Source organism: Leptinotarsa decemlineata, unplaced genomic scaffold (assembly GCF_025532065.1).
Source record: "Leptinotarsa decemlineata unplaced genomic scaffold, Ldec_3_MD MMD2_tig00078422_RagTag_RagTag, whole genome shotgun sequence".
Lineage (NCBI taxonomy): Eukaryota > Metazoa > Arthropoda > Insecta > Coleoptera > Chrysomelidae > Leptinotarsa > Leptinotarsa decemlineata.
The window spans coordinates 2,110,518-2,137,049 of record NW_027412747.1 but is presented as its reverse complement, the minus strand read 5'-3'; the positions used below and the strand labels follow the sequence as shown (position 1 = coordinate 2,137,049).

Sequence of the window (26,532 nt, the reverse complement as noted above, 5' to 3'; positions counted from 1 at the left end):
CACTATTTGGAGCACAATGGATGAAATGATTGGTCTGAATTTGAGTGTAGGTTTATGAATTTTGGGTAATCCGTAATATTTTGGTGTTATTAAGTTATAAATCATGAATTTCTTTGATGTTTCATCAGATATCATTTAAGACTTCTTCAATTCATATACGATTGCTTTTTGTTGAGGTGGGATATCTTTCGAGAGAAATAAAAGATTCTTTGTCATGAAATATATCCTAGGATTTTTCAATATAATCCTTTTCGTTCATTATAACGGCCACATCACCTTTATCTGATCTAGTCAATATCAAATTCGGGTGATTTTAAAAAAATCTTTTGATATTTTATATAGTTGAGTAAGATGATTTTCATCATTATGTGGTTCTTGAAAATAATTAGTAAACATGGTGGTGATTTTGGCTCTGTAAATATTTTTCTTATTTTCATTGAAATCATTCATCATACATTTGATTTCCGACAATGAATTTGGAATCGAAATGTCTTTTGTTGTTGAAGGTAAACTGAAATTGTATCCAAGTACAAGAAAATTGTTCAATATCTTTAGGGATGTTGACTGCGGTCAAATTTTTTAATCACTTTTCGTTAGTGTTGATTTCTTGGTTTCTGCATATTTTCAATCTATTCAATTTATTTATATTCTTACGTTTTATATAATTGAAAATTTTGTTAGTTTGTATTTGTTCATATTCATACCAAATTTCATGAGGTAGTGAACGTCTTAGAAAATTTGCATGCTTAGTCAAAATATTCTCAGTTTTTAAGTTCATTGTGAATTATTTTAATTTCTAAATTTAAAATTTTTCTGCTTAAATTTTCATTGAATGAATTAATATAATGTGCACTCTTGCCATTACTTACGTCAATCAGTATGTCTAAATTTTTTGTGTTATTCTCGATATGTGAAGGGATGACATTTCTTTGCATCATCTACACATTCATGTATAGAGTTTGAAATTGATTACTTCCTTCCTTTCTTTGGAAGATTCTCTCATCCCTTTTTTTGTATCAGATGGAGTAGTAGAAAGCCAAAAACTTTCTTTCCCAAAAAATTAATCACTCCTAAAAATATAACCCCTTCAATTCATTATAATAGTGATCTACTAGATTGAAATGTTCATCTATTTCGAACCTTTGAGAGAGTTTCTTGCTTCCGTTAGAGGTTGAGTCTTGTTTGAAATTCATCAGTGTTATTATTAGATTGACTCAGCTATACTTGTTTCCTTATAACAGTCAGTTAGTTTGGCGCATGTTTGACAATACAGTTGATAATCACCTGTTAAAAATTCAATTTTCAGATGATTCAACAATGAATTTTGCACGAACTGGTTATTAGTCATATTAGGAAACGCTAGATGAAGTTCCAGAAATTCGCATAAGTTTTCACTACCTCTTGAACATTTACTGCAAAGTAAACAAGTGAGAATTTTTCCAGCAAAAGATTCACAAACACAAGACGAGATGGACTGAATGGAATCATTCAATCCAGAGCGGTCAGGAGTATTGATTTTGCTATTTTTTTGCTCACGAAGAGTATTCAATAAGAACCCCAAGAGTTCGGAACAATCCTCTTGTTGTCCTAACGAGTATCTAGTGGACTTCAAAGACTCCAGGAAATCGGCTGGAGGGAAAGATGATACATTCTTACGAAACTGCAGCTGCATGAACAGGTGTTTGAGTTTGGTGAATAAGTAGGGAACATTCCCATTCTCGTTCATCATTAAATCCTCGTTCTTGAAATTCTTCGTCATGAACAACACTTGTAAAATGCTATTCATGTAGCAAGTGTTTCCTAAATTATCCAATCCAATTTTTTTCTCTAGATTTTCAGGACAACTCTCTACTGATTCGAAAGGAAGAACATGTTTCACATAATCTCCATAAGAACCATTTCTCAAGCTGCGATCGATCCTTCCAAGTGAAGAAGGGTTTCGTAGAGGGATCGATTCGGCTCCTGCTTCATGAAGCTCTTCCACTGAAAGGGAACCAGAACTACGAGGACTGCAACTCATATTGAAATTAAATATTGATGGGAACATTTTTAAAAAATTTGACGCATTGGCATTAATAATGTCATTTTCAGATATCTGATATTAGTAATGTCATATTCAAAGCTTACTGTAATGACAAGATTGAAATTATCATCCTATTGAAACAGGACACAAAACTAAATTTGATTAAGCAAAATTTTTATATTCAGAAAAAATATGTCCAAAAGAATTTTTCACGAAATGCTCTTTATTATCAAAAATCCTAATAATATGAACAAAAAACAGACATTGAAAATCAGTGTATGATTTATAATTATTTACTAGACATAGATAAATCTCAGTAATATTATCAATTTAAAATAATCACACATTGCATAAAATTCATTCAATGAGCATTTATGAAATAAAAATATTTTCAATGATTATTGTTGATATTTATTGTAACAGATATTTCCTTACATTCATATATTCTTAATGTTATCTATAATACCAATAGTTTAATCACCACAATTTCGATCATCTTTATACTCCGTAAACGGTATAATAGTCACTTCCGCCCGTATCTGAAAAAACGAAAAGACCGATTGGATTCGTTTTCGACGGAAACGATAGAAATAATCTCCTCCTTCCCTACGTTTGGCGAACGGTTGATATCAGGTACGTTTTGATATTTTGTTCCATATTATCTTTATATATAGTAAATTTGATGAGATCTGTTCAAGTATATCTTTTGCCTTTCCTGTATTTTGCTATTTAGTAATAGAAATTAGTTTAATTACATAATTTGTGATAATTACGCTGCATGTGATTGGAGGTTATAACTTTCAATTTATCTTATGCTGACTTTTATTCAGTCATCGATGAAATTCAGAGTCGTGTAAAGATTGCTAGTTCACTAAATCACCTATTCTTTGATATATTAATGGCTAGAATTGTTCTAGGAAGATATTCTGCATCATACATTTTTTTAGGTTAGACGATTAATTTCTCTTCATTATCGTAATCTCAAGTCATCGTCTAAATACAATAAGATCACAGAGTTTCTTCTGGATCATATGAAATTACCGTGGGAATATTTTTTCCCTGAATTGAATTTTGCAATAAATACCTACAGCTAGTGTAGTATTTGCTTTGCATACTTCGTTCATCTTTGAATTGTAAAAATCAGTATATACGCTTAGTAAAATTTCAGATACCAGATAATTGGTGATTTATTCCTGTGGAATACAATTCTCGAGCTATACGGCCCTGCTCCGAAGCTAACGGAAACGTTCGATAGTGAGTTGTGCATTAATAGTGTTTTTTTTAGAGAAACTCCGCATGTAAATTGGACCCCAACATCCAGAGATATAACATTAGACGACGATGTTGGACACCCCGATAGGTAACCAAAAAATAATAGAAAAAACAAAAGTAGTAGAACCTAACGTAAGTAGAGTACCATCAAGATTACAAAGATTTTAAGAAAATTTTGGTGAATAATTAGCAGCCGATTCGGAAACAGCATATAATATTGATGGAATTCAGAGTATAGGTGAAAAAACTTCATCAACCAACGATAAGTCACAAAGTCAAGAAATACAAAATTTACGCTATGGTCATATGAATACTGGTCCGTATCAAGTATTTATAGAGAGTACGGATGAATCGCGTAGAAATCCTATGAAAATAGGCGAAATTGTTTTGAATACTTGGCCATTGTTAGATAAAAATATTAAAAATATTGATATGGTTGGTAGAAGTCGAGTACGAATAAATTTCAAAGACTTCAATAGTGCAAATTATCTTTTAGAAGCGAATGAATCTAAAGTGTTTAAAGAAAAAAAAAATTAAATCATACTTACCAAAATTCTTGATTTATAAACAGATAATCTTTAAGGGAATACCTATAGATTACACAGAGGAGAAAGTTGAGAGTAAAATCAAACCCCTAGATCAGTACGACAGTCTTGAAGTTGAAAATGTCAAACGATTCAATCGAAAAGTGATAGCTGAAAATGGAAAGGTAAATTACGTACCTACTCAAACCCTTTTGTAACATTCAAAACACAGAAGCTCCTTAAAGAAATTCATATCAATAAACTAGTAACAACCGTCTACCAGTACGTCTGAAAAGTTTTACTTTGTTATAATTGTTATCGTTACGGACATATTGGCAGACAGTGTAAAAGCAAAGACAAAATGCTGCAGAGTACGGAATGTCAAAATTTAACAAAAATCAATTGTTTGTATTGTAATGGAGAACATTTGCCTCATGAAAGAAAATTTGTCCAAAGTTCTGAAGACAAAAATCCATAAAAGCTACAATGATGGAACTGAATATAAACTATAACGATGCAGCAAAAAAATCCTAAACAGAGTTATGCAAATGCCGTTAGCGGAAAATTTTAAAAAAATAGAGACGGAAGCCAATGTGGGACCATCAAGGTCACTTTTTCAGAATAGGGCAAAATGACCTAGGTATTCATCAACAGAAATTGATACTCAAGATTGATACTAGAGAAATTATTTCACCAATTGAAACACCAAGAGCAGTTGGAGGAATTTTAAAAAAACCGCAGTATAAAAATAATTTAAATGATATAAGTACTATAGAAAATATTAAAGAAAAGGATTTAGTGAAATGTGTGTTAGAATTGGTTAGTTCAATAATAAGAACAATGAAGGAGAAACATTTTTTTGAGGTTGATGAAGCAGATGTTCTAAGAACGATAAAAATCGGAATAAATAATACAAATATTCAACATTCGATAAATTGAAAAAAGAATTCAATTTTTGTCAATGAAATTGACAAAATGATATTTCTTTTGCACTACTTTCGGAAACATGGTTCAAACCAAATACATATAATTTATCTGGCTATAATGTAGTTCGATTAGACCGAGATGATGTTGAAGCAGGAAGGGCCAGTTTGATGAAAGCAAATATTCATTATGAACAAATACCAGCCAATATTACTACATTACTGTGTGTGTGAGAGTTCAATTGGGCAATATCGGTAACATAACTATAGTGTCAATATATGTTAAACCTAAAACTATGATCTCAAAACAAGAATGGATTCAGTTTTTCAATAACGTACCAACACCATGTCTGATAGGAGGGGATTTTAATTCACAACACACGGCATTCGGTAGTGAAGTTAAGGACACATACGGTCAAAATCTCTTGGAATCCCTAGAGGAAACCAACCTAATATACCTGAACAATGGAGAACCAACCTCATTATCATATCTGAACCAGAGAAGAAGTGCAATAGATATCACATTATGCTCACCGGAAATATTTCAATATTTTACCTGGACTACAAGTACGGACCCTCATGGATCGAATCACCTACCAATCTACATCAAATGATCAATGAAGGAGGAGACATCAAAATTTTGGAAAAGAACACACAAAATATGGAACTTTCGAAAGGCAAATTGGGAAAAATATACAAATAATGTTGAACAAACAGAAGGAGAGGAGATGAATTACTAAGAGCTGATAAACGAAATGAATAAAGCTGCAGAAAAATCTTTATCCAAATACCCCGACAAAGATAAATCAAAGAAGAAAACTGGTAAAATCTGGTGGAATGATGAATGTGATGGGGCATGTAAGAAAAGGAAAGAACTGTATATCAAATACAGAGATGAACCGTGTATTGAAAATCTCAGTTACTACAAGAAGCAAGATGCGATGGTGAAAAAAATAACAAATGTAGCGAAACGATACAGCTGGAAACATTTTTGTACATCGCTGAACAGAAATAATAATATAAAAGGAATATGGAATGAAGTTAATACGTTCAAAAACCGGAAATAGAGTAATAGTAATCCAATAGTCGAAGAAGGGGGATAGAAGATTTTCATAACAAAATTGCACCAGTCTGGGTGAACCCCTTAATAGAATTTGATGAAAGCCGTATAAACATCGAAATACAGAAACGGTTCACTCTCATGGAACTCAATATAACATAACAATACAGCTCCAGGAAAAGATAACAATCATTATTTCATGATTGCGGAACTGTCAATTAAAATGAAACAGAAATTACTATCTATTTTTAATATAATATGGAGTGGGCAAATAGAAATCCCACATGAATGGCACGAGTATATAGTGGTAGCATTTACCAAAGGAAATGCCAGCATTATTTTTAGATATACAAGGGGCATACGATAATATGGATATTTCAAAAGGCAAGATGGAACAAATGGATTTTCCTTACATTATTACAAAAAATATATTGAACCTCTATCTTGACAGGAAAGTATATATTAAAATCAATGAAACCATATTAGGACCACGCTATACTCCACGAGGATTACCACGAGGCAGTATTTTGAGCCCTTCACTATTCATCATCTACACTGCAGATATAAACCATTCTCTGTCCATGTCTACCAAACTCATTCAATTTGCGGACGACTTCTGTTTCTACAGCAAAGGAAAAAATATAGAGCAATCTTTACAAGAACTCGACTTAAACATGAATATAGTTGGAAAATACATTAAAGATCTTGGAATGCAAGTTTTGTTATTTATTTATATAGAGGAAGATAGGTAAGGTGCACAAAATGTCATATGTCACAGAATGTCTCGGAACTCGGATCATAAGTAAACAGAACAGCACACCTCTGAAATATGTCATCTTTGTTTGTCTCATACAGGTACGGTTATTAGCTATAACTGATGTTGCCAAATGGTGAAATAGAAACGAATCCCTTCAAATGTTGAATGCATTATTTCATTCCTCTTTTTTAAGTATTTAAATAATTTTTTAAAGAAAAAGGTTGAAATGATAAGTTTAAAATGCGTTGTTTTAGAGCTCTTTTGAGAAAACTACTTGATTTTCGTCAAGAGGAACATTCCCCATTCTCGAGCTACCTGTTGCTGCAATGAGATTATCATTATTACTAGGACGTTGGAAGTGGACAGGAGAATTGAAGTTGATTGCTTTGCGACATTCAGGCAGGCTATTCAAGAACAATTCCTCAGGTAAGCATTTATTTGATGCCTGATCTATTTTTGGTCAAATTAATTTCTCTTTGAGAAATAAATGCGAACTTGAGATAATTTGTTTCTCTGACCTGATTTGTTACCTAGTATTTGACTTATTGTTTTCTATCTTCAGGTTCCAATTTGCTTTAGATTTATCTTATTAAGAATACTCAATATCAAAGATTGTTGCCGATTTGTATTTAGTACCTTATTTTTGATATTTCCTTGGATTAGTTGTCAATTTGTTTTTCGATAATTTTCAGTCTAGCGTTTAAATATTTGATTAATATCAAACTATTATTTTCTTTATTTTTCTAGTTTTTAAGATTCATTACCTTTTGATGTAACTGAAATTCTAGTGGAATTTAGTTTACTAAAATTCAGAATATAGTATTCAGAGTCTAAGGATATCTTTCGTTTTCCCCATCATTGTATGACAGTATCTGATTCATTTCATTACTTCGTATGATATCGAGAAACCGTGTACTGGATGAAGGACTGATAGCATAAATCCATCTTGAGCCAGATCAGATTTTTACAAGTCTCTGCAGCCCTTTCAGGGGCTCTTACCCAAAACTGTATATTGGCCAATCAGGAAAACATTTTCCCACAGAATTAAACATCATAGAAATAGTATTGTAAATAGAAAGACCAATTTCACATTGGCAAACCACCTTTTAGCAGAAGGACATGCGTTCAATCATGAATACGATGTGTTACATTCAGACATTCAGAAGAGAAGAGTTTACAACTCAATCTTCTAGAATGTTTAGAAATCAATAAATTCAAGAATTCGGATAATTTACTGAACGATCAATTGGAATTGAATAACTCCTCGTTACTAAATATTTTTTCAAATGTGGAAACTGAAATGTAGGTACTTCAAATTGTAGAATGGGATATATGTAGCATGTGTAGAATTAGTTAGTTAAGACACGCCCGAAGAAGCCATTGTATGGCGAAACACATGTTGCGTTTTTGTGAAATTATTAAGTGAAAATCTGTCAATAAAGTGTTTTTTGAATACATTGTTGATATTGTAAAATAGCAAGTCTTTATTCAACCTACTTGAAAATGAAAATTTGATTATACATAATTACATTCGGTATATATTTGGGAATCAAAATTTAATAAAGGAATCTCATGTAAAATTAAGAAACTTGTTTGATTCATTCAACAAATCCCTAAGAGCGTTAAATGCATTAGGTGGAAAGACTGATTCGTGGGGCAGGTTAATAATTTGTAATAAATTGATGGATGTAGCCATTACTAAGTGGTAGGATATCATAATGAAGAAAAGCAAATTGAAACTTTCTATGTTTTTTTCTATTTTTTTATTTGTAACTAATGGTACAGCAGTTCCATCCTATAAGGGCATTTTCAGTCATACTTTGAACTTTAATGGATAAGTTTGAAAATGTCCTTATAGGACAAAATTGCAGTAACATTAGTTACAAATAAAAGTGGTAAAAAACAGAAAGTTTCAAATTCTCCTTTCTTAAACTTCAATGGATAAGTTTGGAAATGTCCTTATAGGCAAAACTGTAGTGAAGTTAGTTACAAATAAAAGTGTTGAAAAACATAAAAAGTTTCAATTCTCTTTTCTTCATTTATAATTTTTATATTATGTAGTAAATTCGATCATGTTGGATCGAGTTGGGAAGTTTCAACTTTGCGAGAAATTTACCGATGTTGGATGACATGAATAAGTTTCTAGATCAGAAATGTGAATTGATCGAAAAATCAGAAAATTGTGAAATCAACAAAATTCAACATAAGACATCTTCTATTAAAAAATCCTGAAGTTATGGATTGGCGGCTACATATGATAATGCGTCTAGTTATAAATTACAATGTTATTATTGCAAAAAAGAGAATAGTATCTTCCAATGTAATAATTTTTCAAACTACCAATAATAGGGTGAATTTCAGAAATAAAAAAGATTAAAATTATGTTTAATATGTTTGAGGGACACACTTTCCTCTTGAGAATGTAAAAAGCTTAAATGTTTTGAATATCACAAATATCATATGAAAAAAATCAGCGCCACTTTCTAATTCAACCCCAACTGGAGCGAAGCAAAGTGCTGACGACGAAAATGCGGTCAAAAATTATATTACTGTCGCGTCGCGAAACAAAACCATTTTGCAGTTTCGCGATAACTTAGTGGAAATTGAGATGTGGAAAGGGAAAGGTTGATTTTATGAGAAAATTGCTTTTCAGTTGTTTACATGAAAAATCGGGCTTTCTTTGAGAAAGCATCGATAGAGTTTTCAGTAGTGTTCGTTTTGACACCTCGATCGCGTTTTTAGCATTTGTGGTTGAAATTTTATTGCATTTTCAAGGGTAAGAAAATCTCAAAAACTTTAGACTTTTTTTGCTTTTTTGGCTATAACGCTTGAGAATGTCGTCTTTCGTCATGGGCCTTTTCTTCTCAGGACGTCGACTTTTACATACAATCGAAGAAAAATCGGCGAAAAGTTGAAGTTGAAAATTTCCTGCGGTTAGTGAGAAATGTGCTACAACGGTCGAAATTTACTTGCTCTCATTTCAAAACATCATGCACCAAGGGCGTCTACATGATTTCGAATACCAGAACCGAGAATACCTACCAATGTGGTATTGGCTATGGTATTGCTATTTCGGAAACGGTATGCAACACACTGATATTTTCAGATCTATAAAATCATCAACGGTTTCTGAGATATTTGCAAAATACTGAAAATGACAAATTTTTTTTTGCTCTACCGCCTCCATTTTCAATAATATCAAAAAATGACAAAGTAACTTTGTACTTCATTTCATGTGCTTCATAATCTGGGCCAGCTCATTTTTCAATGCAATATTTCGTTCATTGAATTCCATCATCAATATATTTTTTATAATATGGAACTATATTTTTTTATACATTTTCGTAGTCATTATAATTACAAATTCGTTGACATATCACAACATATATATTTTTCGACGTTTCTCTCCGAAATTACATCATCAATATTCTATTATTTAACTTTTTTCATTCAATGAGAAATCAAATATCAAACTATTGCTGTAACACCCCAACTAGCAATTTCGTATTTTATAATAGTTGCGGAAACGTTTCGGAGAAACAAATTATAAAACTGCATTTCTCCCAGAAATGTTTTCGAAGTGTTTATAAAACTGCTATAAATAGGAAATTGGCACCGTTTTATAAAACATTATAGTCATTATCAATATTTTGTAAGGCCTTTTACAAACACTACAAAACAGTTTTATAAACATTTTGGCAGTTACTATAAAATTTGTCTAACACTCTTAAAAAGTAGTTGTGTAAAGACTTCCCTTACTGCACTTCTGCAACATATTTAAGCGATACTTATAAAATCATCAGAAGAAAATTTTATAAGAGTTTTTAGTAGTTCCAAGTAGGCGTTATAAAATATAATACAGCCGAAAACGATAACAATAAAATAAAAAAGTGTTAAAAATGTTTTCTTGAAGACGCAAGAAATAATTTTGTATTGAACACTAGGAAAATATAATATATATGTCAACAACTGAAAACTTACAAGTAGAAAGGTTGAAGCCATTTTAAAATTTCACTTCTGAACTCATAAAACTGTTAAAGACATTGTTTGTGTTTCGAAGATTGATATTTTTATTGCAAATGAAATTTTATTGACAAATATATAGCCTATTATTAGCAAAATTTAAGCGCGCCACTCATTTATAAATGTTTTCGGTAAAATTATTAATTATACAAAAATTCACTCTGTCGACATATTAATTGTTTGGTCGCAAACTCAACTCACTTTTTTCTAAATAATAGAATGTTATAATATTTATGTACTTTCAGCTGTAAATATCACTATATGTGCGGTATTTCGTATTTACAACTCATCTAATTTCAGTATCCCGGATCGCTATCATTTAAAATGGCGTCGTTCTATAAAATGAATTGGTATCATTAGCAAGCATTTCAACATATTTTAGCTACTATGTTATCCCTATAAAACTATTAAGAAACACTCAGTTCTGGGAGTGATGGTATTGCGACAGTTTCGGACTACTATTAAAGCTATAGGTTTCTACGAAAATGCTTGTATGAATAAAAGATTTCTCACATATAGTTTGGATAAATATTATTTATATTTGATGTTTTGGCTAAAAAGTTTCTTTCATCGATTATAAAGACTAAACGACGGGTTTTAAACATTATAATAACCTTTTCCTGTTTTTTGCAAGAAAAAAATTGAAACACTAGGTTAGGTAGGATAGTTTGAAGTGTTTTTTTAGTATTTCCAATGTACAGGTCGACTCAAAAAGCTCCCAGAAAGTTTTATTTATGGAACTCGAACTGAATCTAAAACTATTATATACTCCCCAATAAATGCTCAAAATGGCCGCCATTGAGTTATCATTTATTTTTATTTATATATTCGGGATACAAACAAAAAAATCCACTACAGTATCCACACAATGGAATTAACAAATTGAAAGTATAATTCGATACACTAATATATGCATATCATAGTGTCCAAAATTAGGGATGAATTAGAATTAAAAAACTAATCAATAGAGTTTATTCTATGATTTTCACTATAAGAGTTTTACAAAAACCGCGACACGTGTTTCGCTATACAGTAGCTTCTTCAAGCATAACTTAGTTTTTTAAATATGGATTTTCATCAAGTATCGGCCAGTTCTATTCAATTATTGAATTAGAATTGAATACAGTAACAATAAAAACTGATTATTAGTTATTGACAAAATGTATCAATGAGAAAATGTATCAATTTATGAAAATGATTTTTCTAAATTTTTTTGGCCGTAAGCTAGGATGTAATAAAAATATGGAAGTATTTTGCAAGAGTGTTACCTCATATTACTGGAGTTTTCTCCCAACACCAAACCGTTCTAGATCCACTATTAACATTTCCGACCGTATTTTTTTTAATCGATGGATTTTCTGAAATAATTTAAACAAAACCAAACTAGCCCAAATCAACCATTATCCCTTCTTTTACTAAACGAAAAATTATAAAAAAATATTTGTTACAAATAGAGTATTCGAACCCGCCACAAAAAATTAATCATACGTCAATCAGTCAACATCCCAACATCAAAAGCATTTACACTAACGAATACCTATGGTAATGAACACTGTCACGAATTAATTATAGAAAGCGGGTAGCGAACCTAAACAATTGAATTTGAACGCGAACTCATACGCTCAAATCACAAAATTATCGGAAACCTAGGTACTCCCAAATGGATAAAATTCCGTGAATCACTTTGTATGGTTTAGCTGCTAAAACTAGACTTCCACACAACTCATTCCTATATGAAATATCTTTTAGAAACACAACTAAGCACACAGAATACCAAGAATACGGCCCTGTTAATATTTGTTTGCTTTTCTGCTCCGCTGTGGCTCTGCTGTCGGTACACAACTATTGTGATACATAGTTATAGTCTATTTCAAAAGAGTGTAGAGTAATAAATCATGAAGTGTCATAAAATTTGCCTGAATTTCGTTGTCGTCCATGGGCGTAGGCAAATCTTAGGATTATTAAACTTAATAATTAAAGTAAATTAAAAATTACAGACATAGATAATAATAAAAGGCCATTTTTGGGAAGTAATTTGGTCTAAAACTAAGTACCTACATGTATTTAGGTAAGTAAAATTTCTTAAAAAAAGATTAAGATTAATTTTAGTGGTTCTTGTAAACTTATTTAATATGCAATTTGGGTTCATATACTTGAGCATGATTTCTCAAAAAAGGGTTAACACTTAGTTCCGAGGTGCCATGTCATTATAATAATCCCTTTTTGACCCTGCCCACCAATCATGCAATACCTATTAAACCCAGGTAATTAAGAAAAAGGGTTTAAATATATTGTAATGGTGTCTTAAACATTCGAGTTATAATAGTAATTGTTACTACACCAATTAAACGTACAGTGATATTGTGATATAGAAATAGTGAAAAAGTTATAAAATGGGGACATTTACTCCAAAGAAAAGAAGTGTAAAAAATTCTCCGCTATCTGTTTGCGAAAAAGTTATAATTTTAAATGTATATGATTGCATAAAACACGATCACCCTAGTTTGTCTGTGCAAGAAAGTGTTGAGCGATGTGCCCGAATGACTGGAATTGGACAGTCCACGATTTTTAAATTATTGCGAGAAAGAAAGATATCAGGCCAGGTAAGTCCATGCAAGAGAAAATCAGGAAGACCAATAAAAATCTTAGATGAAGACACCAAATGTGACATTCGAAGAAAAGTTCATACGTTTTATTTTAAAAAGGAAATACCCACTCTTGAAAAAATATTTATCGAGATAAGCCAAGATAACGATATTCCTTTGATATCCAGAAAACTTTTATGGAAAACTTTAAAAAGTATGAATTTTGCCTGGGAAAAGCACAATCGAAAGGCACTATTACTGGAAAGTGATGAAATTGTTTGCTGGAGACGAAAATATTTGACAACTATAAAGCAGTACCGCAGAGAGCAAAAGAAAATTTTTTATCTTGATGAGACGTGGATAAACGAAGGTTATATAGTGAAAAAAATGTGGCAAGATAAAAATATAACAAGTTCTCGACAAGCTTTCATAGAAGGCCTTTCGACGGGTATTAAAGTGCCTTCGGGAAAAGGGAAGAGGCTTATAATTGCTCACATTGGAAGCGAAGACGGATTTTTAAAAGAAGGTTTGTTAAGCTTTGAGTCGTGCCGGACGGGAGATTATCATGAGGACATGAATTCGGATGTCTTCGAAGACTACTTCGGGGAAATGTTAAAATTTCTTTCAGCTGATTCGGTCGTGGTTATGGATAATGCAAGCTACCATTCAAGGCGCTTAGAGAAGGTACCAACTTCAGCTTGGAGAAAGCAAGAAATTATTAACTGACTGTCAAATAAAGGTATTCAGTTTGAGACGAATTCAGTAAAGAAGGAACTACTAGCCATAGTAAAACAACATAAATCTCGCTTCATGAAATATGCCGTAGAAGATGTAGCAGAAAAGTATAAAGTAACTGTGCTGCGCCTACCGCCATATCATTGCGAATTAAATCCTATAGAACTTATATGGGCACAAGTTAAAGGATATGTTGCAAGGCACAATACCACATTTAAAATGAAAGATGTCAAGGTATTGTTTGATCAAGCCATTATGGAAATCACATCAGAAAACTGGCAAAAAGCAATCCAGCATGTTTTAAAAGAGGAAGATAAAATGTGGGAACTGGACAACTTGGTCGATCAGGTGGTTGACCCTATAATTATAACACCAGGGGATGATGACAGTTCTTCGGATGAAGACTATACTGATGTAGAATAATTTAATTGAATTGTAAATATACTGTAGCGGGATAAGCAATCTGGACAGAGACCAGTGTATCAGTGACAGTGACACTTTTGCTTAGGTTAGGGTTTAGAATTAAGGGTAGTCTGAATAATTATTTTCTCGGAAGGTTCTCGAAAATTGTACCTAGTAATCTCTAGAACATTCAATTAGGGTATAAATAGAGTGTTGTTAAACGTTAAGGGAAGTTCACAGTTTTAGTATTGTTCAAGTGTCAAATTGTAATAACGTATCCAGTAAAGTTCTTGTCGTTTTTGTGAATAAATTGATTTAAAGTCCCCACAAGTGTTTCAATACGTAAAGTTCGTTCGTGTGTGTTTGTGAGTATTTCCCGATTTCGGTTCGTATATATTTTATTGTTACATTTTATATTTTTTTAATAACACTGTTCTGCTGTATTAAATTTTTATTTCCTTTAATATAATTTTTATGAATGCATATTCTTTTGGCAATTATCCCACTAGCGCGCCTCTGGCTCAGTATTTATCCGTCGATAACAATGGACAAATCCCTTAAAACAGGGTGATACCTACCTGCTCTTTATGAAACGACATAATTTTGCAATGCGGACTAGGGAAGTGACAGAATTTATTGACGGATCACCCTGTAGCGCTTTTGAATACTTAATGAGATTTTATTACTCTACACTCTTTTGAAATAGACTATAACAGTTTCGTTAATACATCACATTGAAAAAAAGACAGTTGCGAAAGAAAATGTAACGAAATAATAAATGATAGAAAATGAACACCATAACGGAATGTCTCACAATACATTTTTTAAGTTACCGTCTCACACGATATCGCATCAAATGTTCAAATTGTCTTCCATCATTTTTTAAACAAATACTTGCTCTAGAAATAGTGTGCTTGTGGCAGTTCTGTAATATCTGTGGAGTGATAGCGATGCAGGCACTCCTTATTGAATCTTTCAATTCTTCAATATTTTCAAAATTTCTTCTGAATACTTGATCTTTTATGAAGCCCCACAACTAAAAATCTAGAAGAGGTCCGGTGAACGTGGTGACCATTCAATAGGACCATTATTTCCTATCCACCTTCTTGGCATAGTTGTATTGAGGAACTCTCTGCAGATTCTCCTGCGATGTGATGGAGCTCCGTCGTGTTGGAAATACTCATATTTTCTTATGAGGCTAAGTGGCAAATCTTCTAATAACTCAATTAGAGTCCTTGATAAGAAATCCAAGTATAATTCTCCGGTCTGAGATGTTTAAAAAAAGTGGAGGCCAATAATTTTATTAGCAAGAACACCAAGCCATACGTTAACACCATATCTCTCTTGAAAATTGGTTTCATTTCATTATCTTGGCGAAATTTTCTAATGAGCCATCTACAAAAAACTTTTCCCCTGTTGAAGTCCGTTAAACGCAAATGATGAACTTTCCTGACTCGATAAGGCCTGAATTTATTTTTCTTCAAAATTTTCCGTACAGACGTATTGGATATGGCCAAATTATGAGCAATCTCCCTCAGAGGTACTTTTTTGTTCTCAATTTTTTTATTTTCCATAATTCCTAAATCAAATTAATGTCACTTTATCATTATTGTGAATCAGAGGGTTTTTCAAAAGATCGATAATTCCGTAAAGTATTTTCGATTCGTTGAAAATATCTATGATTAGGTTGTCGTCGTTCAATATACAATTCCTGATACATTGCCAGAGATTTGGTAGCATTCCTCAAACATCTCGAATATACAAAAAGCATATCCACTTTTTCCCCATTGGAAAAATTCATGTTTCTCGTTTAAAATCGCTCAACGATTTGAATAACTTACATTTTGTGTGTGACAATTAACTTGACATTCACATTCTTGTATTTCAAAAAAAGAAATTATCGCTTATCATGTTTCTAGTGAAAATCATATACGACTTTTTTAATACAGTATTATTAGTTAATTCTTGTTGTAATCCTCATTTTCTGAACAGAAATTTTTGGGTAGCTACAAATTTTCAAAAGACATTTGGAAATTATGAATTGCTTGGTATTGATACAAATATTATTGGTCTCTCTTTTTCAAGACGACCCTGACAGAAATTTAGTTGGATTTCAGTGAATACAAATATTTATAATCTCAATGAACGACATTATCGACCGGAGAACTCTGGATTTCAGTAACATTCGGAAATTCGAGCTCTTAATAAAAAATGATAGTGATGATGTGGTTTCGGGAAGAAACGTCGGAAAATATAGATGTTGTGCTATATCAATGAATTTATAAATAAAATGACTACGAAAATGTATGAAACAATATACAGGTTCGTATTTAAACAACATATATTGATAATGAAATTCAATGAACGAAACGTTGATTTGAAAAATGAATTCACCCAGATTATAAAGCGCATGAAATAAAGCAAAACGTTTTTCTGTCATTTTTTGATATTATTGAAGATGGAGGCGGTAGAGCAAAAAAATAAAATCTGTCATTTTCAGTTTTTTGCAAATATCTCACAAGCCGTTAATGATTTAATGGATCTGAAAAAACTATTATAATGCATCCCTACCGTTTCCGAGATAGCAATAGTGGTATCAGCTAAAAAAAACGGCCTGTGTATATAGGGTCTTTCACGACTAACTTCCGTTAGGAATATATGGAGAACGATTCAAAATATAAACTTCAAATTTTGTGGTAGTGGGTTTCACAAAATGGCCTTATCAACTGAAATATTTTCAACTTCCGGTCTCTTTCCGTTATAACGGAAGTTGAGGGCAACTTCCTTTTTTCAAATTGAACACCCTGCATTTTATTACATTTTTGAATTTCTCACCACATTTTAGGCCTACTTTGTGAAACAATACCTATACCCAAATTTGTTAGTTTTCGAAATATTAATTTTTTTCTGAAAAATTTGACAGTTACAGCACCACTCCGAAAAAATCATAACTCATAACAGTTGAAAATGTGAAACTTCACAGAATCACACGATAAGCATTAAGTCATGAAAAGGTCTATCGAATTTTTCAAAGAAATTCACAGGGTGGTCGAAATTTCCACCTAAAACATAACATCGAGAAAACTGATGAAACACGATTTTTTTAAATAGAAACCATACACAATTCTATTATTTTTGGACACTACGAAAAAAAGATATCAAATTCATGAAGAATATCCTATACCTAAAATACACCCCTAGCAAGATATATCCGATTTTGGGAAATATTTGAAATGTAAATCATTCGAAGCAATACCAAACCAAGAAAGCTTTGAAAACAAATGAACTAATATTAACTCTGTCGTTGGTAAAAGGTAACTTATGGAATGCCGTTTTACTTTTTATTGTCACAAATATTCATTCCTCAATTTATTCACCTAACAATTTATTTGTTTGAAATCAATTGATTCACGCATTTGTTGTACACATTAAAAACGATTGTTCTATTTTAAATGACACTCGATTTAAAATGTTACATGAATAAAATTGTTATTCGAATAAAAAAGACTAATGATATAACTTGAAGCTTTTATTGATTCCAAGGGAAAATATTGTTTTAGAGTAATGGAAAATGGAACGCCAATTTACTATATATTATGCTGAAAAATAATCTATATACAAATAGATCTCTCAGCAATGAACAAAAATTTTTATTCAACAGTCAATGGAATGTATTATTCGAGTTAATTCAACAAACGTTTCAATCCCGCATATAATTTTGACCTTTGAATAAAATGTTAGTTATTAATATGACTGTTGAATTATAATGAAACTTCAAATTCACTTACCAAAAGTAAGTTTGGGAATGAAATTTCAATGAATATATTTGAATGACTGTCAAAGTTTTCCCATTAAACATTGTTGGTAATAAAAATAGACTTCCGTTTGTCTGAAAATATAGCAAATTAACTTTTCATACTAAATATTTTTCTATGAATAATAAAGAATGTTACATTTCAATTTTATTGATAGTGTTGAATATTTTCAACATTCACTTCAAGCATTAAGTTTAAAATTTGGTTACAACTTTTGTGCAAAACATTCTCAAGCAAGTATCATTTTATTTCATCAATCTCTTCAAAAAGCTAATTTCTGACAAATAATTAAATTTTATGATGATTTAAAAATTTGGTTGTATTTGAAAGATACATTTATATCGATTGTTGATAATTTTAATTCGGCGCTGGTATCGAGCGGATTTATTAAGAACTTCAAGTGTAACCTATGCTAGTTCATTTATAGTACCACAAAACGCCGTTCAACCGTGGCGCCGAATAAAAATTATCAACAATCAATTCAATTCATGTATCACTGAAATTCAACAAACAAAATAATTCAGCTCATTTCAAAGGAATATTAATAAAAAGTAAAACGGCGGTGCACGCCGTTTTACTTTCTATTGGTATTTTGTAAAAATGAATTGTTTTGACTGTTGCATTTAGGTGATACATGAATTAAATTGATTGTTGATAATTTTTATTCGTCGCTGCGGTCGAACGGATTATTACCGTACTATAACGCAATATATATATACAGTTATGTAGTTCCACAAAAATACGCCCGACGTCAGCACGGAATAAAAATTATCAACAATCAATTTAATTCATGTACCTATCACTGAAATTCAACAAACAAAATAATCCAGCTCATTTCAAAGGAATATTAATAAAAAGTGAAACGGCGTGGCACGCCGTTTTACTTTCTATTGATATTTTGTGAAAATGAATTATTGTTTTGATTGTTGCTTTTAGGTGATACATGAATTGAATTGATTGTTGATAATTTTTATTCGGTCAGACGGACTATCATGTTCCCAGATTTGAAAATTCAGCTTCTGCAAGAATCCGCTCGACGCTAGCGCCGATTTAAAATTATCAACAATCGTTTTGATTCATGTAACTATAATTATCAACAAAAAATTTTATTCATGTTTCACAGAAATTGTGTTAAATTATTCGATAGTTACAAAAAAGTATATATGACAAACATTTACTTCCAAAAATTTCAAACAATGAATCTATATTATAACTGTTCGCAACTTTTCATCAAACAAATTAATTCATGTAACATTTTAAATCAAGTGTCATTTAAAATAGAACAAATTTTGGGAACAATCGTTTTTAATGTGTCCAACAAATACATGAATCAATTAAATTCAAACAAATAAATTGTTAGTTCAATAAATTGAGGAATGAATATTTGTGACAATAAAAAGTTAAACGGCGTTCCATAGTAACTCAACATGAAAATGGATGGATTGAATTATTTCATTCATTATTTTATAATACTATCAGAGAGATGAATTATATCTTTGTTAATTGATATCGAATGCAGTAATTTTATTTTGTTCACATTTTTTAAGGTTAGATTTTACTCTAATTTTAGAATTTAACTTAATTTCTTTAAATTCAAATAATATTGTGGTTCATTTCAATAGCTGTTCAAAAACATTGCCGTTTTGTTCTAAACAAGAATATATTCTTTTTTGCATACCACTATTCGTAGCTTTCTGTATGGAGTCAGGAATTAAATTATTGAAAGCTCTCAGAACCCTTCGTTTCATGTTTTTTTATCACTCACAGGATTCGCATAAACATTTTCTTTGATATATCCCCAGGTGAAGAAGTCCAGTGGCGTCAGGTCTGGAAAGCGAAGAGGAAATTTACATGGCCCATTGTAGCAAAGCCACTGATCTTCGAACATCCAATTCAACAACCTAGCAACTGTATCAGTACTACGTGCTGGAGCTCCATCCATCTGATACCATAACTTGAAACGGTATTGTTCAGAAACATGCCTTATGGATTCACCAACCACATTCCTAATTATATGCGAATATCTATCGCTATTCAAATTCTCTTCATAAATATATGAACATAAAATTCGGTCTTCCTTTATAGCGCAAAAAACATTAAAACTCCAGGAATCCTGGAAGTTGCGCTGGCGAACGAGCTTTGGATTTTCTGCTGCATTCTTGGCAAATTTGGCATCATCTGTCCATATCATGTTCTTCATGAACTTAGGGTCCTTCTGTACCTTGATAAGAAACCATTCGCAGAATTCCACTCGTGCAGGTAAGTCATGAGGTTTCAAATTTTTGATATTCAAAGGGACGCCATTTATGTTTAATTAAAATCCGATTCATTGAATTTTTTTGAACGAATTTTCTGGATAGGCTGGGAAGTAGGCCAAAACTACAATTTCGATGTTTCGAATGGTTTTTTTTTGTTGATGATAGACGAAAAAGATCCGAAATCACGCCAGTTTCTTAGAAGTTTTCTCAGAATGTTTTTATTGGGTCTGTGTAGATTTGGAAATCTTTCTGCAAAAACCCGACAAGTTCTGTTCATTACCTTATTGCATTCACCATAAATGATTATTAAATTCAGTAAATCTTCATTAGAATACCCCAAAACGGGACATTTTGCACACAAATAGAAAACTACCATATATACGTCAATTATATCGCATCAAATTTTGGCATATTTGTTGTAACTTCATTTGTTTTCAAAGCTTTCTTGGTCTGGTATTGCTTCGAATGATTCATATTTCAAATATTTCCCAAAATCGGATATATCTTGCCAGGGGTGTATTTTAGGTATAGGACATTCTTCATGAATTTGATATCTTTTTTTTTTCGTATTACCTAAAAATAATAGAATAGTGTATGGTTTCCATTTGAAGAAATTGTTTTTCATTAGGTTTCTCGATTGTTATGTTTTAGGTTGAAAATGATTTGAATTTGAATTTAATCATAATTCAAGTGACCTTAATTCTTCTAATAGGAATATTCAAATTATATATAATCATTCTTCAAAATATATTTCAAATTTAACCTTACTTAATATATTTCGGGACATAAAAAGTATTAGAATTTCTATCGAAAATTATAAAACAATTTCATCCCTATATTCTAAAATCAAAACCCCTCTCAGCAACAAAGAAAATTCCAATATTATACAGGGTGTCCCTGGACTTCCTCTTTTCCTCTCGGGAATGTATAGATGGGGTCAAAATATCAGCAGTACTTCATATAACTTTTTTTCCTAAAAGTCTTCGTAACCAAGTTACGGGCCCTCGAAGTTACAAAATGAAAAATGGTTTTCTTTGATAACTTTTCAAGTGAATATTCAAAATCATCCAAATTTTGGTAATTGACTAAACAAATGAATTCCGTCGATGAGCTCTCATGCAGGAGTCAGTTGTTTTGCTACAAAGTCAGGAACGGACTACCTCCATTGGTCCACACCCCAAAACTTTGAAATGACAGATATTTTTCAATATTTTTCAACAAAATAAGGTTACTTGGACAATTTTATGAATAAAAGTACTCGTGTGGAAAGTCGATCGGAGCAACGAGTCTTGATAAAAATGTAGTTCTACTCGACGACATCAAACCCGCTCGTCCACCATTATTTGAAATGAATAATTATCAAAGCAGAAATAATAATGATAACGTTAATTCAACAACATTTATAACAGGAATAATACAAAGTATGCTAAAATGAAGTCGTAAACAAAAAGTACAGTACCTATATGGAGGTTTAAGTCACAATTGTGATAGCAGATAAAAGAAATATCAAGTTCTGTAGATTCGTGGTGTTTTTAAACTAACAAGCTACTCTACTATGAACATAGTACTCTACTATGTACATAATACGTGTGGAATAATCACGTTTCGTGTTGATCAGTTATCTGAATCTCATGAAACTCAACATTCGAATGTTTTAAATTCTTCTTCACAGCTAAACTGTTGAGGAGTTTCACTGATAATTATAATTTTATGGGAGAAATTCTTTAACACGAATCTAAATTTAGCTGAAAAAACGCACATCGGAAAAAATATTTACTATACTAATAAAAAGCAAACGAATGAACTACACATGATCAGATGAAAAATATCCAGGGAATAATTATGTTCCATTTCTTTCACAGATGTTGACAAAAAAACCTTTTAGAAAGTTTTGATAAAAAATGAGAAACTGGAATGCGATTTTGTTTTGTTGAGTGGTGCGTTGTCATATGACTATCATTGTATTGTCAATATTCTATAGGATATTTTGAATTTTTTTGATATGGCCGAACAGTTTACATTCAATGAATATGCAGATATGCATGTATTTTATGGACGAGCATTTTGTAATGCTGCAGAAGCTCGTCGTCTGTATTCCGAGCATTTTCCCAATCGAACGGTACCGTCAAGAGAAACATTCGAGCGTGTCGATCGCAGCTTGAGGGAGACAGGTATGTAATAATTGATAATTAATTTGAGCACGTTGTTTTATTTCGATATTATTGTAGGTACAGTTTTGCCAAAACGAGGTGGTGAGGGCGCTCCTAGGACTGTACGTACCGTTGTATTGGAGGAAAATATTTTGGAAGCCGTCGCTGATGATCCTTCAATGCGCATCAGAAATCTATCAGAACAGTTCCATACATCCAAGTCCACTATTCATAGAATAATTAGGGAACAACTGCTCCACCCATTTCACATCCAGAAGGTACATGCCATGACACCTCAAGATTTTCCAGCACGACTGGAATATGCCAATTGGTTCATGGATAGGCAAAGAGAGGATATGACTTTTATTAATCGAGTTTTATTCACTGATGAAGCAGGTTTCAGTAGAGATGGAGTTATCAACTCTCATAAACTCCATATATGGGCCGAAGAAAATCCCCATGAGATATTGCAAACCAAACACCAACGGAAATTCAACGTGAATGTTTGGGCTGGTATCATAGGAAACCATCTTATAGGACCATTCGTTCTACAGGACCGATTGAATGGAGAACGTTATTTGGAGTTCATTCAGAACGATTTGAATGGACTTTTGGAACATGTTCCATTGCAAACCCGAAGAGATATGTGGTTTATGCATGATGGCGCTCCTCCTCATTTTAGTTTGATTGTGCGTGACCATCTGAACCATATTTTCCACAATAGATGGATTGGTAGAGGTGGGCCATATTCATGGCCATCGCGGTCTCCGGATTTAAATCCATTGGATTTCTTTCTATGGGGGCATCTGAAAAGCCTTGTTTACGCTACACCTATTCACACAAGAGATGCATTGTTGAATAGAATAACATTACATTGTGAAGCCATACGAAACGACCCTGGAATGCTATTTCAAGTACAGAGAGGGTATCTTCGCAGACTAAGAAAATGTATAGAGAGAGAAGGTGGTCATATCGAGCAGTTTCTGTAGCGGATTTTTCATTTCTGTTTGCTCTTGAGGCTCTTGAGTTTCGTTAGTTAAACGTGTTTGCATTATAAAAATTCGTTATGAACATTTCACCTATCATTTCCATTTTCCTTAAAAACTAATATTTTCGAATAATGGTAGACATCTCAGGATAAATGTTGTTGAATTAACGTTATCATTATTATTTCTGCTTTGATAATTATTCATTTCAAATAATGGTGGACGAGCGGGTTTGATGTCGTCGAGTGAAACTACATTTTTATCAAGACTCGTTGCTCCGATCGACTTTCCACACGAGTACTTTTATTCATAAAATTGTCCAAGTAACCTTAATTTGTTGAAAAATATTGAAAAATATCTGTCATTTCAAAGTTTTGGGGTGTGGACCATCGGGGGTAGTCCGTTCCTGACTTTGTAGCAAAACAACTGACTCCTGCATGAAAGCTCATCGAAGGAATTCATTTGTTTAGTCAATTACCAAAATTTGGATGATTTTGAATATTCACTTGAAAAGTTATCAAAGAAAAACATTTTTCATTTTGTAACTTCGAGGGCCCGTTACTTGGTAACGAAGGATTTTAGGAAAAAAAGTTATATGAAGTACTGGTGATATTTTGACCCCATCTATACATTCCTGAGAGGAAAAGAGGAAGTCCAGGGACACCCTGTATATAGTATTCCATGTTCTTCATGTAATTCAATTTAAATTGGTCATACCCGTCGTAGTATATCTGGAAGAATCACGTCATATAAAAGTGACTGCACACTCAATAACAGTTATTGTGGACTGGCTGAACTGTTATCTCTTCAGATCATGAAAATACAAAAATTTTAGCAGTTAAAAATAATAAGGCTATTTCGGGAAATGGTTCACATAAGTAAAAATAATAATTACTCAAACAAAAAATCAGAAATAAAAAGTTTAAGTCTAATTCACAATTATATTTCAACTTTTGATCAATAAAACTAAACAAATAATTTCAACTCACATATAGTCAGTGGGCATACTTGAAGACTGGCTATGAATCAAATCATCTAAAAGAACAATTCGTTCAGGCCAGTCTCAACTCCCTACACTGTAGGTGAATGGACTGACACCTATCAGAACGACTACTTCCCTGGCTGATATCACGAAGGGCGTTGGATTAAATCCGCGAGGTGTCAATGCATGATTCTTCACTGAAGTTATTACTGCATATGCTGTTGGCAATACAACTGCCGTAATAGATTTTCAATTATTGAAACACACTTGCAGACCGGTTTCGGGCTGTTTGGCCACTCGTCAGTGCAGGGTAGTGTATATAATCAACATAAAGTCGATGATTTCCGATAATTGGAAATCAAATTCCTTCAGAGTATCATTTCTCGAACTAAGCTGAAGCACAAACCTGTTGTTTGTTGTATGCTGTTGTATGCAGTTGTATCGTCAACAGCATATGCAGGAATAACTTCAGTGAAGAATCCTGCACTGACACCTGTCGGATTTAATCCAACGCACTTCGTGATATTAGCCAGGGGAGTAGTTGTTCTGATAGGTGTCAGTCCATTAGCCTACAGTGTAGGGAATTGAGACTGGCCTGAACGAATTGTTCTTTCAGCTGATTTGAAATAATTTCAATATGATATTATTGAACGGTATACGAAAGATCTGCAAAATGAACCCAAAACACCGCTCTTCTGGTAAATCATATAATATTTTATGTTTCGGCGACGAAAGTGGTGCATTCCACTTCTTCAAATCCCGTAACCATTTTTCATGGACAAATTGATATAACAATTGTATACGGAATATCAAGTACTCCACATATTTATATTTCGTCAAGCGTAAGTTAAAAATATTTCGCAAAAAAATATATGGTTTCGACCCCGCGACAATTAGCTCTTCAATTAATCGAACATACAACTCGATAGAAAATATTGAAAATCATCAAAACCGTATAATGAAAACACTCTCAAATCAATATCCACATAAGTTTTCTATTAATTATTTCATTGTCATAATCAAATATTTTCATAACTACTATTTATATTCATAACCCGCTTCCAAATATCTGAAGCTGTAATGAGTTAGTGCTTATAAACCGTTCCATCTTATGAATCGATAAATGTGAGAACCTTATGACATAGCGTTATCCTCTGATAAAAATGAATACTTTCGAAAAATGTGTATTCTTCAGATAATATAAATGGAGAAAATAGTTCTTGTCAAAACTGATCTCTGAATAATGTTTAATAAGGAACTTTCTCTGTGTGTCAATTTTATGAATTACATAGGTCACTAGGTTATCGATAAATAACTGAATTTTTTAGTGAAATATAACATATTTGACTACGTTCTGATCCTATATTGCCCTAACCGTAATAGCAAAGTACAAACAATTCATATAAACAATTTCAGGCAAATATAAAGAAAGATAATGGCAAAAACATTTCTTCGGATAATGTTATTGTGAACGGATATTTCAACATGCATTGTCCATCATTCCATCAGATCATTTTACATTACTTACCTTTGTTTCAGGGGTATTTTTTCACGAATGGAAATGGAAAGTATTGAATGAAAATGGATGTCAGCGTCCGGACGCATCTAACCTTGACGACAGCACTACCTGAACTGGCCGGAGCCCTGTTTCAAGAACGCATGCGTAGTTCCGCATTGTTTATTATTTCATTTCTTTGCATGTCAAACGTATAAGATTGTATTTTCGTGTGCGGTTTGTTATGTTTTTTCTCCCTAATTATTGCTTCCTCAAAACGAATCAAAGGGTAATTTAAATATATAACAAGACGGGTTTTTCGAATATCAGAGCTTCAGAATGAATATGAAAATATATTTGTTTTTAGTTTTGAAGAACTTCATGAAAAATTTTTTGTTGGAATTTTGTAGGAATGTGCAATCCAGTTTTATCCATACAAAACCATTATAAGTTCAATTCGCGCTTTGAAAAATACTCATTTGAGTATCTTTATTTCATTCACATAACCTTTCCTTGAAAACTAAATAGATATAAATCTATTC

At 32.2% G+C, this 26,532-nt stretch overlaps 1 protein-coding gene and 1 long non-coding RNA gene across 3 annotated transcripts in view; one reads left to right on the top strand and one right to left on the bottom strand.

The window, feature by feature from the left end:
- Dpp10 (Dipeptidyl peptidase 10) overlaps nucleotides 1–26,131 on the bottom strand; it is a 264,426-nt gene extending 238,295 nt beyond the window's left edge. Inside the window, exon 1 of the mRNA XM_074185976.1 lies at nucleotides 26,024–26,131. The gene's annotated coding sequence lies outside the window, so the exon portion shown is untranslated. The remainder of the gene's footprint in view (nucleotides 1–26,023) is intronic.
- Nucleotides 2,548–26,224, top strand: LOC111513377 (uncharacterized). Of its 2 annotated transcripts, XR_012468242.1 has the most exons (4): nucleotides 2,551–2,656; nucleotides 3,192–3,277; nucleotides 6,814–6,985; nucleotides 26,035–26,224. It is a non-coding gene; the product is annotated as an uncharacterized lncRNA (long non-coding RNA). The 2 variants fall into 2 exon arrangements; XR_012468243.1 differs by lacking the exon at nucleotides 3,192–3,277 and having other exon boundaries at nucleotides 2,548–2,656.
- Nucleotides 26,225–26,532: the final 308 nt, after the last annotated feature.